The sequence below is a fragment of the Coenobita brevimanus genome, chromosome 26 (genome assembly GCF_032717465.1).
Source record: "Coenobita brevimanus isolate Jiangsu-jjx chromosome 26, ASM3271746v2, whole genome shotgun sequence".
In the NCBI taxonomy this organism is placed as follows: Eukaryota; Metazoa; Arthropoda; class Malacostraca; order Decapoda; family Coenobitidae; genus Coenobita; species Coenobita brevimanus.
Window position 1 is genome coordinate 14,733,464 of NC_136979.1, and position 6,298 is coordinate 14,739,761.

Genomic DNA, 6,298 nt, shown 5'->3' on the forward strand with positions numbered 1-6,298 from the left:
GAGTCAGCCTTAGTGTTGGTATTTTTCCCTTCCTTTTTCTCTCTTCATTTTTATTTCTTGTTCTTTTTCCTTGTCATTTACTGGGAATTTCTCCCTCTTCTGTATTTTTTATTCCTTTCTCCTTTTCTTTTTATCTGATTTTTCGGTATCTCATTTTTGTGTCCCATTTCTCTGATTTTTTTTTTTTTCATTTTCCTCTCATTACTTGTTTCCTCTCATTTCCTTCATATTTTCGTTCATTTCCTCTACTGTATTTTCTGTAATGTTTTCACTCCTTCATCTTCCTTCACCATATTGCAGCACAACAGGTAATGCTGTAGTTGGGGACAACCATCATCCTCTCACTTGATGCGTTTCTGCCCATTTCTTCCTTCTTGTCTTCTAATTGTTTTGTTTTGTCTGTTCTCTCTTCCTATTTGTCTTATCCTTCCTGTCACTGTTTATTTCTCTTCTTTCCACTTCAGGTGGATCTACACAAAGTGACAATCCAAATGGTTTTCTGTAACCCAAGAAACTATTTACAACCCTGGGTGATAACTATAACCCATTGGATCCCAGGGGTGTTGGGCGAGGCATGGCACTGGGAGGGTACTAAGCGTACCGCCCTCCGCCTATCGGCTCATAGTCGCGAAGCTCATGGGTCCCTACCCGGGGGTTCCCTACTTTATAAAGACTTGAAAAATCCCAGTTCTGTCCAATATTCCGGACACTGGGCTCCAATGGGATATAGCCAAATAACGGGGTGACGTTCAGCCTATTATGGTGTCCCTGTTACCTGGGTAGAGACGCAAATGCTGCGTTCACCCAGGAACCAAACATCGATATTAGTCTACGCACCTCACTGTGGCGAGACGTTGTTAGCAGCATGGGAAAATCTGTTCCTTGCAAGGGATAGCCCCGAAGGGGCTTTTGCTTGCCTGCGGTTGATGGGTCTATCTGATCAAATTTCAGTAAAAATACAACTGCAATAGCAACAACAGCATAACAGTCTGCAATACCGGTTGAGATGATATGAAGTAGGGTTATTGTTAACAGTACTAACTCATTTCACAATCATCATTACTAGTACCACCACCACCATTATCATCATCATCCATACAAGTAGGATGATGGCTGCTTGAAGAGTAGCACCCGTCTAGCAACAAACTCTCGTCCCTTTTCTGTCCAACTCTCTAATGCAAGAGTTAACCGTTACTCCCAGTCCTTCATTTATGCAACAGGTCAACTTTGGGACTGTCTCCCTCTGTCTTTATTTCCTACTTCCTATGATCTCCAGTCTTTCAAACGCAGTGTGTCCAGGCATCTCGAAATGAATGGATCTTTTTGTTTTTTTTCTCGGAAGGAATGGTTTAGGGGCTCCTGGCCTTTGGTTCCTTCTTCCCTGCTTAAAAAAAAAAGAAAGGTGCAGATAATTTTGTTGGAGTTGTGAGGCAGGTGTTGTACTGAAGGGGTTAATGAAGGCTGTATTTAACGCCTTCACTTGCAAGAGTCTCTCCTAAGCTGGTGAGATCGTCTGGAGATAGCAATAACAAAATACAAAATACATCCTCCGGCTGAAGGGGTTACAATGGCATTATTACCTACGACAAGGAGGTTATGTTACTGGCTGGCTTGGTTTGTCTGTCACACTCTTGCCAACATTGTGCCAAAACTATTGCAGGCAATGGCATCTAATTTTTAGTAATAAATTAGCACCATCAGAGAAACAAGTCATTAAATTATGGCGATAAAAGCTTAGAGGTCAAGGTGGGTGTAAATAAAATCAATAAAGCTGGGATGGTGGTGGGTAGGGCTGGGCGGAGAACATAAATGGTGATGGTGGTAGTGATGATGACAGTCCTCCTGATGACGGTGGTAATGATGATGTTGATGGTGACACTAGTGTAGGTTATTAATGACACTAATTATGACTGTATGGATAATGATGGTGCCGTTGGTGGTGGTGGTGATGCAGGTTAGTAATGACCAGGATAACCTGACGTTAGCCTTTGATGCTTGTCATGATGTAATATAATGAAGAAAGCAGGCGGGAAGAGAGGAGAAAAAAGACATGGGGGAAATGATTCATGAAAATGAAAAGAACATCAAAATAAAACAGAATTTACAGGGAGAAAAATGGAAGACAAAGAAAACGGCATAGAATGGGATACAAAAGAAACTTAACTGATCAAAAATGAAAAGAGATACAGTAGAAATATAAAACAGGGAAAAAACAAAGAGAAGAACGACAAAATAGAAAAAGGGACCACAAGAAGAATAATAGTAAAACTAAGAAGGAAGAGGAAGTATAAACTGAGAAGGAGTATGGGAAGTGAAAGTGGAACTCCAGATACCATTGACAGAGCTTGAAGCCGATCCACCTTATTTCACCTTGGCTACTACGTCTATTGTAATTTTTTGTTGTAATACTGCGAAGAAAAACAAGAAAGAAAAAGAAGGAAAGAAATAGGTAGAAGTGAGAGCAAAATGAAAAAAAAAAATGAATACAGAGACTCAAAAAGAAGAAAGGAATACAAATAATAGAGGGATTGAAAAGAACGATGAAAATAAAAAAGATAAACAAATGTAGGAGAGACATAAGATGAGGAAAACTGAGAACTAAAAGAAGCGAATGGATAGACTGAAAGGAATTAACTCAGCACACCTGTAATAGTCCAGGACAGGTTCACCTGCAGTATATGTGTGATTTTGATTAATGAAGGTAATTGTGGTGGTGGTGGTGATGATGATGATGATGATGATAACGACGACGATGATGGTGCTGGTAGTAGTCGTACTGGCGGGTTAAGTTTTTACTTTCACCCTCCTTAAAAGGCGGAGAAATTATGTTTTTGCCTGCCTCTGTGTGTGTGTATGTGTGTGTGTGTGTGTGTGTGTGTGTTATATCTCATGAACGGCTAGAGCTATCAACATTAAACCTTCAGGGTATCAAGGTATAGGCAAAATCTTGGACGAGTTCGAAAATGGGCACTCGGGGTCAAGGTCAAGGTCACCAAAATGGCTGCCAAAGGTCAACTTGTTTTTATCGCCTGGCTTTAGCAGCATTACTGTATATCTCATGAACGGCTCGAGTTACCAACATGAAAGCTTCAGGGTATAAAGATATGGCCAAAATCTTGGACATGTTCGAAAATGGGCACTCGCGGTCAAGGTCAAGGTCACCAAAATGGCTGCCAAAGGTCAACTAGTTTCTTTGATATGTATTGGACTTTTGTGAAACGCGGTAACTGAATTCCGTAGAATTTTGTTAATTTTCTTCACATCTGGTTTGTAACATGTAACTTGACCAACAGCATATTCTGGCGGGCGATTAGCATTCGGCTCCCGAATGCTTTTCTTTCATTTTTAGTTGGTAATGATAAATCTGTATAAGGATGATAGTGGTGGTGGTGATGGTGGAGGTGGTTGACTGACTGACAGTTAAAATACATCCTGGCTGCGTAACAACAGAAGTCATTGTCGCCGTACAACAGGAGGTCAAGCAGAACAAGGATAAAACATACACATATCAGTGTAATTCACAAATAAAATTCAAATAGCTAAATAACATTAAAATCCACATCAAAGCGTCAATAACACACACTAAAAATATGCATAAATCAACTACAATTACAACTAGGATACAAAATAATACATATGATAATAACACTTCTTTATTGCACATCTTGCCTCTCTTGTAGTTTATAATGGTGTAATAAAGTGGAGGAAAAACGAAACAGAATAAAAGAAGGGAAAGTTAAAAGAAAGAAATGAAAGATTTGAGGAGAGAAAGAAGGAGAAAGGAAATAAAGAGAAAAGAGTAAAAGAAAAATGAAAGAAGAAAGAAAAGTGAATTAGAAGAAAATCAGGATTAAAAAGATACACTGATACAGGATGATAGATGAGACAATGAGAAGAAGGAAAAAAAGAAAACGTAAAGGAGGAACACGTCAAGAAAGAAAACAATGAATATATTGAAGAAGGAAAGAAGCAAGAAAATAACTGGAGGTGGAAATGGCTAGAAAAGAACAGCGCCGATGCGGTGAAGATTTGAACTGGGTACAGGTGTAGTAGAGTGCCAGGCCACTCCACCTACTTCACCTTGTCTCCTACCTCTATTATGGCTTGTAATGATGTAATATAGTGCACTGAACTATGCAGCTGCTGATGGTGGTGATGATGCCAATTTTGACTTTAGTGTTGGTGGTGATGGGGACGACGACGACGACGATGACGACGACGACCATGATGATGATGATGTAAACGTGGATTAATAATGAAGTTAATAAATTTACTTACTCCCTTGTAGCTTGTCACGTTATAAAGTAAGGCAGAAAAAAAGGAAGACAAACAGTTACAACTAGAATGGCACTCAGTAGAGCGCATACCTCCTCCAAGGCCCAACATGCAGCTGGAAAAAGACTACCCCCTATAAAAGAATATATTTAAATCCGCTAGAACCGGAACTTTATATGGATCAGCCCCAAACTGTACACATTCGTACATACCAACATCTTATATATGCCTGATTTTTTTTTTTATCAAGATCCATGCAATATTCACTGAAAAATTTACGAAAATGTCGAAAAACGCCCCATCTCGCAATGTTAAAGAACGTGGGAAAAAAAAAAAAAAAAATCCTGGATCCGCACCTTTATCCGGATCCGCACCAAAATTTAACGGAGTGTTCGAGTATTCTGGGCCAAGGCCCATTCTTCTACCATGTTTCGAGGAAAGCTGTCCAGTAGTTATTGTGTAACCTTGCTCACAAACCAACCAACCAACAAACAAACAAACGGACAGGGGTGAAAACATAACCTCCTTGGCGGAGGTAATGAGGCGAAAAATGTGAAACAAAATAAACAATAGGGTTAACTTACAATCGATCCATCATCATCCAATCCTATATCGCCCCATGAGGAGCGTAGGAGCCCGGGGCTAGGCAAGTTGGTCCTGACATTTAAGATGAGAGTGACCAGCCTCACTCATCCCTGAGTGGAATTACATGAGCAATAAATCCCAACCATCCCTTGGATATAAACCTGCACAAGCTCTATCCGACTGGTACGCCTTAATTACCCACTAAACCACCAGACCCCATAGTTTGGTTATATGGTTACCACCCAGCATAGTAAATGGTTTCCTGGTGTACAGGAAACCATTTGGCTTGTCACTCAGTGCAGAGTCGCCCATAGGCAGAAGGAAGAGGAAAGAATGAAGGAAAGAGAAAGAGGAAGAAAGGAAAGAAGGAAGAAGAGGAAAATGCAGACACTCAAAACAGCACTACATCGTGTGAGTGGATGGTGAGTTTCTCCACTTACCACCACGTGCAATGGGAAATAAAACCGAGAGCACAGAAAATGTCAAAACATGGGATATGGGAAGCAGGAAGTAAAAATGAATACTAATGAATGTAAAAAACGAGAGAAGGTTTTAAGTACAATGGTGAAAGAAAGAACGAACAAGAGAAACAACAAGAGAGTGAACGAGAAACAAGGAAAAACAAAAGAAGAAAGTAAGGGGAGGGGCTTAGTACATAATAATAAAAATGATCCGCAGGTCAGCCATAGTAAAAGTGGAGACACCTTTGTTAGAATGTCAGGCCGCTCCACCTGGCTTTACCTTGGCTCCTACTTCTCTTGTGGCTTATTTTATGTAATATACTGAAGACACGAGAGAGAGAGAGAGAGAGAGAAGGAAAATGATGAAAAAGAAGGAAAAACAGGAAAATAGCCAGGGAAAGAAAGAAAGCAAGAAAAAAGGAAGATCTAAAATAAATTATTTGAGAAAAAGAGGAAAAACTAAAACAAAAAAATAAGCAAGAAGGAAATGCAGGGAAATAAACAGGCATGTTTAGAAGAAAATGAACAGGGGTAGTTAGGGAATGAAACGAAACTTGAAATAAAATGGAAGAAAATGGAGAAAGACTGAAGCTAAGGTATAAATGGTAATAGTGTTAAGTGGATAGCTTTATCAGAGTGCCAGGCCGCTGACCTTACTTCATCTCGCCTTCAACCTCTACTGTAGTTTGTGATGCTGTAATATAGTTGTGACTTTGATCTAATGTAACTAATGGTGGTAGTGGATGTGATTATGATGATGTCTGTGGTGGTGGTGGTGGTGGTGAGTATGGTGGTGGTGGTGGTGGTGTTTTGATAAGCAAAATGTATAAAATAAGTCTATAAAATTTATGACGGTGTTGGTAGTGGCAATGATCGTGCTACTGGTGCTGGTAGTGATGATAAATGTGCCTCTCGCCTGGTGCCTCTCTTGTACCTTGTGATGCTGTAATATAGTGGATATGATGAGGAAAAATGCA